The sequence below is a fragment of the Acinonyx jubatus genome, chromosome D3 (genome assembly GCF_027475565.1).
Source record: "Acinonyx jubatus isolate Ajub_Pintada_27869175 chromosome D3, VMU_Ajub_asm_v1.0, whole genome shotgun sequence".
NCBI lineage: Eukaryota > Metazoa > Chordata > Mammalia > Carnivora > Felidae > Acinonyx > Acinonyx jubatus.
The window spans coordinates 49107704-49121528 of record NC_069392.1 but is presented as its reverse complement, the minus strand read 5'-3'; the positions used below and the strand labels follow the sequence as shown (position 1 = coordinate 49121528).

Here is a 13825-nt window from a genome sequence, read left to right as displayed (position 1 = left end):
CAAACAACATAACAAAGCAAGGATATTAGAAAAATGTTTGATTGTTTCAAACACCTAGCTCTATTCCTCTCCTCAGATTTGGAGATACGACAATAGTCTCATCCCCCTTAGTTTGGACTAGTTTAATGATACTAGCAAACAAAAGTGACCCCCAAAAAACACTAGAATATAGCTCATGTGGCCTTAAAAGGTAGGATGTCTTGTTTTCAGGCAAATGGTCCCTCCTAGTGTATTGGACTCTAAGCACCCTGGACCCCCTTCTCCCTAACTCTGTAGATGCAGTCAACTTGCAATGAGCAGGGTACAGGATATGCTGTCAGCCTCTGACCAAGTATCATCTCTAGGGGTGAATAGTATCGTCAACCAAGAGGCTGTGGCAGATGCTTAATGGTCCCATCAAGTCCAATGTTTCACTCTTAGGTTGACAATGCTTACAATATAATAATTTACAGTTCTTATCAAGGTAGCCTGAACCAAGCAGCTAAGTGAATTCTGGAAAAAAGCCCTAGGCAATCAAAAGACCTGATGGAAGATAATCTGATAAAATAAATTTCATATAAAAGTGTACGTGAGAGACACAGAGTATCACAAGAAAGTTTTACTAACAAACAAAGGATAATACTTTTAAATCTCTTAATACCAAATATTGTATAGATAATACCTGCTTGGTCTTTTCTAAATTTTCTCTTCTTGCAATTGCTCCTGGTTGCCTAGCTACTAGTTGCTTAGTTTCCTGCAGCACTACCCTATAAAATTTTCTACTCTGAGAAATTTAAGGTGAATCCCTGTTTTATGAGGCAGGGCCCACAGCAAAATCCACTCAATCCCAAGACTCAAGTGAATGAGAATCAATTCAATGTGAACATAGAACAGTTGCCATGAGGGTTGGAATTGACTTACACATTGAAGAAAGTTCTTACGTGACCTGACTTTAGGTTGTGAATACAATCCTTAGTGTTCTCTACATTTATCTTCCTCATCTATTGATTTATATAAAAATTCCACCATTCTTTTTAAAGCATTAATTCATTAAAAATGAAAATCTCCAAGAGTAGGTAATATTTTACACTGTTTTCTATAATGCATACTATGATGGAAATAAATCATTTGAGCAAGTTGTTGAGGAGTGAAGGGAGGGAGACAAGGTATATTTTGGGGGTCTGTGGGGGAGTAAAACAGTACCAAAGAAGGAGATTGAGCTTGCTGAAAGCAAATTCTATTACTTGATGATTTTTATTTGTTTTTCTGCCTTGCTAAAAGGGCCTGAATGACATTTATGAGCATTTTCTTTTTTTATTTTTTTACTTTAGAGAGAGAGAGAGAGAGTGCACAGGCAGGGAGAGGGGCAGAGAGAGAGAGAGAGAGAGAGAGAGAGAGAATCCAAAGCAGGCTGCTTGCCCAGCACAGAGCCCCATGCGGGGCTGGATCCTATGATCTTGGGATCATGACCTGAGAGAAAACCAAGAGCTAGATGCTCAACTGACTGAGCCACCCAGGCGTCCCCATTTGTGATCACTTTATAGACACGAATAAAGATTATAAACAAGATTATTTTTGTATTAAAAACTATGTCAAATTTTCAGCAAACTGATATCAAGGGGGCAGCAGTGATGAAACTACTGGTTACCACTGCCCAAATGACTTTTGTGTCATGTGAATGAATGAGTACATATTCTAACAGATGTTATAAATGATGCTTTTCTTGACAATTTTGACACAAATATACAACTGCTACTAACCACTTATTAAAATGTAATATCTTTCAGAAGATAAACCATGTAAAACTTGATCTCTGTATCTTCTACAATGCCTAGAACAGAACCTGAGAAATATCAGACACACAAAACACTTCAACTTTTAAAAATTATTTAAAACAAAATATAAAGAAATCCAAAAACTCTATGTTCAAATAGTTGGTTTTATATTTAGTCTTAGTTCTTCTTAATCATAATCTTAGATTCCCTTTCCCTAATTCTTTAACAAATCGTGAGTCGTGAAAAATTATGCCACCCATTAGAAATACAAACGGCTGTCATCTCTTTTGAAGGTCAAATAGTTAATATGTGCTCTTTTAACTTATACCCAACACACGAAACCTAGGGCAGTATTTCCCAAACTTAGATGCAATTGTAAATACTTTGAACACAGAACATGCATTAACCACTGACAAAATCCATGCTTTCAGGGGCGCCTGGGTGGCACAGTCGGTTAAGCATCCGACTTCAGCCAGGTCACGATCTCGCGGTCTGTGAGTTCGAGCCCCGCGTCGGGCTCTGGGCTGATGGCCCAGAGCCTGGAGCCTGTTTCCGATTCTGTGTCTCCCTCTCTCTCTGACCCTCTCCCGTTCATGCTCTGTCTCTCTCTGTCCCAAAAATAAATAAACGTTGAAAAAAAATTAAAAAAAAAAAAAGCCATCTCAATATTAAAAAAAAAATGTTCAAAATCCATGCTTTCAGTAACGTAGTTTGGGAAACACTGGTTTAAATTTCCTTATACTTTTCACCAAGAAATTCATCCAGATATCTCAACATTTTCTCTCCTAATTTTTAAAGCTTCCTTTTAGTAAACGGAACAAAAAATATCATCACCACGTAACCTCCCATGTCACAAAGTAACTCCTGATGGCTGTGCTTAACCCATGCCATGCCTCTCAATAAAGAACTTACATAAAGCTTAATTCAAGTAAGCATTTCACAAGTTAACACTGAAACAGATGCCTTTATTAAAGGTTATAATTTATAAGTCTGCTTCTATTTTTTAAAGGTCCACAGTAATTGCTTTTATTGCTAAATTTTTAAAGCCATATGAAAGTTACAAATTTGAGTGGCTAACAATCTCACAAAGTCTCCAGCATTGGTGTTGCTTATAATTCCCCACACCCACCCTTTCAGAATAACCTCTTTTCCAGATATTTATTGGAAGTCCTTTTTGCAAGCCCAGCAATATTTTCTGTACTGATGATACACAAGTGAAGGAGGCAAGCAATTCTCTGCCCTCAAATAGCTTATAATACAGTAATAGAGAGGCAACTGGCATAAAAACATGCTTTCCACCCTAAATTTTCCATCCTAAAATCTATTTTCAGGGAACCCACCTTGCCTCCGATAGTTACTAGCTGTCACTTGGCCTCTGTGATTTGAGATCTCATAATTCTTTTTGCAATCAGTGGGCCTCCCATACTCTCAGCCTTGGCTTGTAGAACACAACTGCCACTCACTTTCTTGGTGACGCGGGTGCCCCCGGTACTAGTGCATCCCTTACGACACTGACAGAAGCTGTACTCTCCCATCTGGAGAGAGATATCCAGCCTTAGTTATTTAAGCTTTTGAGCTTTCTTCCACGGTCTGCTGCAGCACTTCTGGCCTCTCCATCATACTTAGAGTGTGCCAGTACTTGCTTCAAACTTTCAAAAGCCAAAGTAGCCACATGTTAGCTCCAGGGCCCTTGCTGGGTAATTAAATATTTTCATATTGGAGAGTGCTTCTAGATCAACAAACTCTTCCTTCTCCAGCGTTCTGTAATGGTCCTCTTGATCCAGTAGTCTCATGATCCGTCCTAAAAATACCTATCACCACACTCCTTCAGTAGATTTTGGTTGGGTCCTTCGACTCTTTATTGGTATAGCATCTTTCTACCCTTTGCAGGCTCAGCATTTCATCTCTCCAAACAGGTCCTGCTATAACTTCACTCCGGTTACTAATCTGGTGGTCAGAAGGAGATGTGGGGCTATATCCAAAGAGTGGGAATGGGGACATGTACCATTTTGCAAAGCAGAGGCCCTTCATCATGGCAAAGCACATGGGAATCAAGAAGACATAAAGTACAACTGCAAGTGCAGATGGTTCATGAAAATCTTGAGTTATAGTGTTTTCAAGTACATCCATCCAGATGTCTCTGTCCAAAGTTTCAGCAGTCCACTTGTTCCAGCCAGAGCCCTGACTGTGGCATAAGACTTGCCAGGGCTGAGAATGCAACCTTCTTGGGAGTTCTGTAGCTCTTATAATTAGGTCCTGGGCCTGGTCCTCTGCTTTTTCTACCTGCTAGCTGCAGGAAATTAAATTTTCTTCATATGTTTCCCAAGAGGTTCTCTGGCTTCCACACTTAGCCATTAATTTAATTTATCAAATACATTAATTGCTCCCAGCAACAACAATCAAATTCCATAAGCTTCATAATTACCACCTCTCCCAAACTTCTAAAGCACCTGAGATATTGCCTTACTGATGCATTTCTTTCTATGGGTATACTGTCCCAGTTCATCTTAAATGAAAACGCTTAACCACTGCACCACCACAGTGTGCCAAGAGCCTCCCACAAGAGCTCTACCTACCACAAATGTTGGGGTCCTCATTGGGACTCACTGCAACTGGTCGGTGGCAATTACGTCTTATTTTAGATTCAGACCCTCAGACCACTCCAGGTACCACCTCTGTTCAGCCAGATTCCCTGTGAAACACTTAGACAGATATATTCCTGCAAGAACTTTGTTTGGGAGTGCCGTTGGGGTCAAACCTGTGAGGGGCTGAAGGAAGTAGGACTGGAACTAGGGAAGAGTTGAACATTGATGCCACCACCACAGAGGTCTCAGCCTGGGACCTCTGGGAAAACTCTTCAGGGCAGTCTTGTTGGGGAAGAGCAGGGTGGGCTGTTACCCCAGTCTGGGGGAATAAGCCCTTTAGTCCTGAAAGGTGGATCTGAACAGTGCAACACAGCGCTGAGCACAAGCAGAAACCTTTCAGACACGATTAGCAGAAGACAAGACGGCATGTGCAGCTGTAGTGCAGAATATGGCAACGCAGATGCAAGTTGGTTATTTGAGTTGATGGAAGCAAGATAAAGTCACTATTTTTAATTTTTTCTTTCCATGAAAAACAAAATGAGATAATTAGTTGAGGATGAGTAAACAGATTTTGAGGAGAAAAAAAAATTACATAGTTCTTCTAGATGATGGAACAACAAATTGACAGAAAAGTAGGACAAGATTGCCTGGGACCCCTGAAACTCACTTGAGATATATTGTCATAAATTTAAGGGTAACCCATCAGCGTGTTTGAGTGTTGTTCTTCAACAACATTTAGTTTCTCAAGAACAAGCACAGGGTAGGCAGAGAGGTGAGTTTCATGAGGCTGAGGTTTCACCTGCGAGTGCAGTGGTGGGAGACGGATAATGGAGTTGATGTTAGAGAGAAGGGGATACACTTTGTGTGAATCATAGACTCTAAACTAAGGAAAGATATTCAGGACAAGAGGGGCACTAATGACAACAAACACAAAGGTAATAGTCAAAATGATTGGAAAACCTTAAAGAGCTGAATATTTGCAAGAGCAGATGACACTAGACCCGGTGAGCTAGCAATACAAGGAATGCTGAATTTATGGTGGGTTACTTTCAAGAGAGAATCAGGTGCAGCTATCAGAATGAAAATCTGTAGAGTACCTCCATAGGCTTGGATATCCGATGTTGAGGGAGTGATCACTGCAAGTGAGAAACTCAACGGTGTGAAAATCCAGAGTGTGGGTTCAGTCATCACATGATGCTAAAGTCATCGAAAGAAAGGTAAGACAGTGGTGGTGAAAAAAAATATAAGGATCATGTTAAAACTGTCAATAAGTAAGGCAGTTACCAGGCAGTTGGTAGATACTACAACAAGGTGGGGCAGTCCAATTTAAATAGCTAAGGCGTTAGGGGAATGAAGGGCTGAATAAACTTGAATGGTAATAAAAGGAAAAGAACACTTACATTACATATGGGGTGGGAGAGAGATAAAACAGCAGCCATAATAGGAACAGTTGAGAGGCTGCAGAGGAATCAGACATCCTCAAGTGATGGCCGGATTTCAGTAAAACCAAAAAGGAAAAGGAATGTTTACAGAAGTTAAAGATCATACACCATTTTATTGATAACAGAACCTGAGTTCCAGAAAGTATGTGTGCATACGTGGTGAGGTCAGGAAGCGAGGAGCTCACGGGAGGAAGGATAGGAATCAGAGTGTTGTGTGAGATTATGTCAGATTAGAGGGTGTCCAGAGCCAAATGGAGGTACATAAAGGTAACCATGTATGTCCTTAGGGGCTTGGACTTCTGGGGAAAATTGGGATCAGAGATAGGCACAACAGGAAGATACTGATCTTGATAGACACTTAGGAAAAAAACAAATATTCATTCTTAATTATAATATTCCTGAAACTGTCTCTTGACCATTTTGTAATAGTGAAAACATTCACTTGGAGACTAGGGTAGGACAGTCTCAGGATCCCAGGAATCTCTTTTTGTCTTTCTCAATCCTGGTGTGAATATGGTCATGGCCAGTGAAAGGCCCATGGTCCCAGGAAGTCAATCATAAGACTACAACTGCTGCTTATGGTGATTGCTTCTGGGCTCAAGTTGTGCCAGTTAAAATTTTGCCCATGGTTTCTTTCTTTCTTCTTAATTTTTTTAACGTTTATTTATTTTATTTTTGAGAGACAGACACAGAGTGTGAGTGGGGGGAGGGGCAGAGAGCCAGGGAGACAGAATGTGAAGCAGGCTCCAGGCTCTGAGCTGTCAGCACAGAGCCCGACGTGGGGCTCAAACCCACCAACCGCGAGATCATGACCTGAGCAGAAGTTGGCTGCCCTACTGACTGATCCACCCAGGCACCCCTCTTTCTTTTTTTTTTCTTTTTAATGTTTATTTTTGAGAGAGAGAGAGAGAGAGAGAACGAGGAGGGAGGGGCAGAGAGAGAGGGAGACAGAGGATCCGAAGCAGGCTCCACACTGACGGCAGAGTGTCCAAACAGGGCTCAAAACTCACAACTGTGAGATCATGACCTGAGCCAAAGTTGGCTCCAACTGAACCACCCAAGTGCCCCTTGCCCAGGGTTTCTAAACAGAGCTGGCTGCAAAGACTTCTCTTTGATGACTGACGCATCCGTTTCTGGACCCATGTTCCCCACTATGTGGAAGAAGTCTATCTGCTGAAGACAGAATGAGCAACCCACAAAGAGAAGCAAAGAAGAAAGAGGAAAAGGAGACTTTACTGCATTCTAGTCTTTGAAGCCGATTGTTTCGAATGCCAAAGCTGACCAAACCCTTTCATAAGTGGCCAATATATTGCACTTTTTTTATTACTCTGATTCAAGTTAGATATGTGTCACTTGCAACCAAATGTACTTGACTTGTACATATATTTAAAATAAACACATTTTAAACAATGGGACAGTTCCGCATTGTACTCTTGAAAGTTCTAAGCAGAATGACCTTGAAAGGTCTTCTAATCCATTTCTTTGCCTTCAGGCAGAATGACACTTAAACCGTCCAAGAATGCATGTGGATTTTTAATAAATACCATCTGTTGGTGACATATGCCTGTGGGATTTGTATGTGTAAATTACAATTATGAGATGCTCAAAAAAATAAAAAACAACTATACATTTCTATTGCCTTCTCTGGAAAGTGATGAATCATGTTACAGAGTGCATACTGTATTTCTCTTTTTGAAAGGGCATTACCAATTACTTTAGCGATGTGATTTTCAACAAAGTTGAAATTGCCTTAATGAGACTATCTCAGAATTTCTGATTCTTCAAAGTATGTTCAACTATCATAAAATTTTTAGTTTTAAAAAGTCTTACCTTTGACAAATACTTGTTTTTTGCCATCATCAGTGCTGTATGGAAGAAGAAACACAAGTTCATGGAAAACACACTCCTCCCAGAACAGTAATGACATCATTTCTGACATTATCAAAGGTGCTTCCAGCAAACACTCCACAAACCAGGGCAATGTTGACGTTTCTTCCAGGAGAGCCAGAAACAGTGACCAATGCTCAACAAATAATAAAGGATTTTCTAAAAGGTAAAGAGAGAAATTTGTTTAGGATCCTAAAAGAGTACTACCAAAAATAAAGAGTAAAAATAATTAAATCTCTATCAAATAATAACACATTAGGTAACTTACTGTTCCATTATTGTCAACACCATATGAGATTGTAAGTAATATTTGAAATCAGAGTCTAAGGATTGCATATCCAGACATGAAAAAATTCCTATTTCAGGCATTACTCTGAAAAGGATATAAATGGTCATTCTTCACTCTGACGGCCAAAACAGTGACCAAGAAACAGCATCCACCCTGTTCAGGTCCTTCCCATGATGCAATGTTCCCATAATGCCACAATGTTGGCTTAGGATTTTAGAAAGTCAAAAACAAAACAAAACAAAAATGAAGAGTTAAATGAAATTTAATTTCCCCATTCTGCACAATATACAATTTATGTAGTAAATTTTACAATATGTGTGTTTCAGGGAGCCTGGGTAGCTCAGTCAGGCATCTGACTCTTGATTCTAGCTCAGGTCATGATCTCACAGTTTGTGAGATAAGCTCTGAGTAGGGCTACAGTGCCACGCTTGCGTGGGATCCTCTCTCCCCGTCTGTCTCTGTCCCTCCCTCACTCAAGCACACGCTCTCTTGCCCTCTCTCAAAATAAACAAATAAACTTTAAAAAATCCTATAAAAAAAAAAAAAAAACAAAATACGTGTGTTTCAAAGTCAGTGTAAGTTTGTACATGTGTATATCAGTTTGTTTGTATGCCGTGTGTATGTCTGTCTCCCTGAGCCTGTAGAACTATTTCTATGAAATATCACACTGGGAACACTGTTACAGGCTATTTTCCTTAAAATTCTCCAGACCAGAAAGGCACTGTGGCATTTCATCTATAATAGACACCAGGCACTGGAATGACTTCGCAGGAATGAAATGTGATATTCAAATCAAGTAAAGAAACTAGTTTCTTTGTGCAATTTACATATCTCTATATAATAAAAGGGATCATATTTTCTTCAAATACTTTTTTTAACTCAATAAACAACTCTCTCCTACTTCTGGTTGAAAGTAAAGCCAAATTATTTCAGTCAATAGTTTCAAGAAATAACATTTAACATTTACTTTTCATTTTCATGTTTTATACAATATCTGTCATTTGTTTGAAAATTGAATGTGTGGCTCAGTCGGTTAAGTATCTGCCTTCAGCTCAGGTCATGATCTCAAGGTTCATGTGTTGGAGCCCCACATTGAGTTCTCTGATGCAGAATGCAGAGCCTGCTTCAGATTCTCTCCCCCTGCTTGTGCGTGCACACTCTCAATCTCTCTCTCTCCCTCTCTCTCTCCCTCTCTCTCACTCAAAAATAAATAAAAATTTTTAAAAATTAAGTAAAATTTTGCATATTTTGAATTCTCCTTAATTACATGTACTATATATTAAGATATTACCAAGTTATTTGGAAATTTAATTTGAAGATTGAACCTTTACTTGTATTTCCCTAAGTGGGATCCCCTGAACTCTAGTCATAGGAAATATTTGACACTGTTTTTGTGAAGAACACATTTGGAAAATGCTTCCATTAATATATTTAAATCGCTAACACATGCACACACACAAATTTATGTAATTTTACTTAATCCAACTTTTCCTAATACATATTACTCTAGACTACTCTGAAGGAAATACCATAAAGAACACAGAACTTCCTGATGGAAACACCATAGACTACCTTAAGGAAGACACCATTTCTATTGGATTAACTTTAAAACATAGTCTACTCTTCATAAGAATGAATTGCTTGCAAAAATACTAAACAAACAAAAACAGAAACAAAACAAAACAAAATAAAAAAAACCTTCACATATTCACATAAGGCTGTGTGAGCATTCCTTCCCGGCTGGCTGGATAATTACAGAAACCCCAGGGAGAATGGCTGGGGATGGGGACTCTCCCCATCCCTTATTTCTTCCTCACACCTCTTGTCCACACTGCTCCACATGCCACGCCATGGTCACTTCTGTGTATCATACTTGATATACTAATTGCAGAGAATTCTCAGATTTGAAATCCCGAAGCGCTCTGAATTCAGTCTGTCTTTGAGGTATGTTTTCATTAATTTAATATCCGTAGGAGGAGAACAAAACCGAATCATAGAGAACGCTACACTAGGTTTTAGGTGAGATGAGTGCAGGAGCTGCCTTGGCAACAGGAATCAGCTTTTATGCAGGCAGAGATGCAAAACCATGGACTTCTTGACCAAGAAGACAAAAATATACACAGAGCTCTTCTTGTTCCAAAGAGATCTTGAATTCATCTTTTTTTTTTTTCCTTAGTATTCTTCTAAAGTATTTCCTAGCTCTGTCGGGACCTTGTAATAGTCTAAGTATATCACAGATATATGCCACACTTTTATCTTTATCCTTGCACTTTTCTTACCAAATTTTAAACATAAAGTTTTCATATATCTGATCATCTAGGAGCAAACTAAATAGCCAAAGGCCTCATCAAATATTGCACTTTTGCCTTCTCATCAGTTCCCTTGTGATCAGTATCACTCCCCCAACTATTTCTAAGTAGATCTTCACCAATTTCTGCAAGTTTTAATGCCTACCCATCAAACTTTTATTTAAACCTTTGGTTTCTCAGCGATATAAAATTTGAATAATTGAGAAAATAAGTAATACTGAAGAAATAAAATAATAACCATCTAAAAATACATTATAAGATAAGGGGAAATGTCCCACAGTAGAACCCAGAAGCTTCCAAGTTCACTTCCAGGTTCTGCATTACTTCACTGTTTTACATTTTTAGACTAGATAAGCTCTTTCAATACAACAGTAAAGGGAGATAAAGCAATGGATCAATACATAATGATTACAAAAAATTATCTCACTACATTCTAATAGATAAATTATATTCTGAAATTATTTCACCACATTCTAACAGGTAAATAAACTATATATATTGGTTTGATTGGCTCATATATTAGTGCTTTGCTAAGAGAACAATATTTTAGATTCAAGCCTTAAAAGGGGTCAAGTAACTATGGCGAGTTTCCTAATCAGAAACAGCATCCATAATCCAACCAGTCATCCCATATTATCCACCTTGTTGCCTGATGAGTGAATATGGATGAATCCACACAAAATAAAAAATATCACTCTAATAAACAATTCACTGAATGACCAATGTCATTTTCATACATATTTACAGAGATTTCATTGATTCAAATTAGATACAAATGGCTTGCATTGCCTCAAAACCAATAGAATTTCTGCACACAAATTCCTTTTCCTAGTAAGTCATTTTCCCTTCCTTCTTTGAGAAAGGTCAAATGTAGCCTCATCTAGGGACATATTTATCACCTCCTCCCTGCCTTCATTTAGGGTTAGGGCTTCTTCTTTGGGTGGGGAGAGCCTTCACTGATGTGCTCCCTCCCCCTTCCTAACCAGCTCTGGAATAGGAACTTCTACTATACGCCCTACACTTAATTTCTATAATGACATTTAGCAAGAGTATCATCATGACTCAATGACATCTACTTGTATGTCTTCCCCAGAAGACAGTGCTTTCTGAATGGCAGGACTGGGTATTTTCCTTTTGTGTAAAAATTAATAAAAAAAAAAGATAAATGCTTACCTCCTACACTAAGGTCTAAAACCATCATAAAATAAAAATAAATTTATTGCAAAATCAGATCAATCAACTCTAAGCCTCCATGCATATGCCTAGTTGACTGAAAATTAATGATTAGTCATTTGCTGTGGTGAGAGGGGAACTTTCCACCACTCTAATGTTATGCAAGAGTCCCAGAGGTTTATATGGACCAAAACATTCAGGTATACCCTTCTGTGCAGTCTACCTAGGACAGTGTTGATACTGTCTGAGCCTGAAGGGCAACTTTCTGTCCCCATGCTAGTCCTAGGCACAGATATCTGTCACCAGAAGTCTCAGGGTCTCAGCCATTAGTGATCAGGCCACTGGCATCTCTGTGTCACACCCTTAGAGGCCCATTATCGCCTTTGGAAGCTGGAGGGGAACCCATCCCATGTATCCAACATACACCCAACACAGCCACCTGATCATTCACCCAGGGGACTCTTAGAACTCCTTCACCCCAAGCACTAACCCTGCTCGCTCCTTTCCCTTTCACACTGTCCTTGTTTAACTCTTCTCAAAATGAATTTTCCCCCTGGGGGAGGAGAAGTAGAATAAGGGCAATTTACCTTTGGTCCTACAGTGCTGGCTTCTCTTTCCTGAAGTTCAAGTGGGAAAGGAGATGTTAACAACAGATAGCGTTTTTTTTTTTTTTTTATCTTCTATTAACTGACTTATTAAGCATCCTTCAGAGGAAAAGACTAGTCAGCCATGTCAGCAAAAACAAGGATTCACTGAGGCAAACATTGTAAGCATTAATTCAAGAACACCCCCTGGGAAGAGGCAGCCTTAGCTGAAATTTTCAAGAGTTGTAGCTCCTTTGCAGTGCTGATGCTATTGTGGAGAGGGATAAATCCAGGTATCTTCACTGCATTAAGTCAACATTCAAATCTTATATTTCCTGTGATTCAAGTTCCAGAATCACTCCGAAACCTAACTGTAGCTTAGCTTCCTATGCAGTTCTGCTGACAAGGATAAACGTAACAGGCATGTCTGTTTGCTGCCTGACAGTTGTTTTTCTTATTGTGAAGTAATAATTGGCATTCTGCTTTTGTAAATTAGTCTCAAGAGCTTTGAGAATGCATTATATATAAGTTGACAACATGTAGAAGGGGGAAGGCTAAATCAGGGTCAGGCTACTATAGACTGCCTGGGGAGACCACCAGGACAATGCCCCACAACCTACCCTAGGATCATCAGATGCTTTTCCTTCTCTCTCTACAAGCAGTCTAGACTCACATGTGGGGCTCAATAGCTGAATATTGAATGATTAAACCTTTTACATTTTGACAGCATTGTTTAGAGTACAAAAGAAGTCTTCAAGCATTATCTTTTTTAATTCTTAAGAAAATGCTAAGGGCTGATATGGAAGTTTCTATGTCTGTTTTACAGGTGAAAAAAACTAAGCAACAGAGTTTTGGTGACTGGTTTGAGGTTACATTGTTATTCACCAACCAAGCCAAAATGTATTTTAAAAAGTGGCTACAAATATTTTTAACCTGGATGTGACATTAATGCCTTGCTACCAAAACTCTGCCCCTCAAACCACCTACAGATAAATAATAGTTAATGGTTATGTAGCTCTTAATTCTACACAGGTACTATTCTAAGTAATTTACAGACATCAACTTGTTTAGTCTTTAGAATAACCCTATGAAGTTAGTACAAATTATTATTCTTATTTTACAGGTGAGGGAAATAAACTTCAGGGAAATTACGTAAAGTGTCCAAGGTCACACAGCTAGGAAGTGGCAGAGACAGGAATCAAACCCGGACACTACTGTTTCCCAAACCTATGCTCTTTCCCTATGTTATACTGTGAATATATGAAAATCCTTTGCCTGGTTGGATACCATAAATCTCGGATTCTACTTGCAGCTTATTTGTCATGTGCAAAAGGCATCTTTGCCACTTGGTTTAGTAGCCATGTTTGAGATTTGACGTCTATATCCATATCTCATCAGGCTTGTACTTGGGAATCTGTCACTTTCTTCAACCCCGCCACATCTGCCAACCTATACTTTCTAACACAAGGACAATCCCAAGAACTGACACCTGCACTCTCAATTCTAGACTTCCCCAGTCTGATTCAAACTGCTTCCAAATGGAAGTCCAGTTATAATTGACAAGATGAGATAAAATTTTATTCTATTAAAAGACAATTCTTTGGAATACCAAATGTTTTTAGAATAATGTCCTGCCCCATGCTTCTCCAATATCAGATCAACTTACTAAATGCCAACCTGTATTTCAATAAGTATCTCATTCAACTGACTCTTTTGTGATAGTTTTGAGAGTATTCCCTCCTTAGGCCACCCACCACAATCATCTCTCTCTCATTTGAGAAATATTTATTGAACCACTAATA

General features: G+C 39.0%; 1 pseudogene; it reads left to right on the top strand.

The window, feature by feature from the left end:
* Window positions 1-4564: 4564 nt before the first annotated feature.
* LOC106983815 (uncharacterized) overlaps window positions 4565-13825 on the top strand; it is a 33870-nt pseudogene continuing 24609 nt past the window's right edge.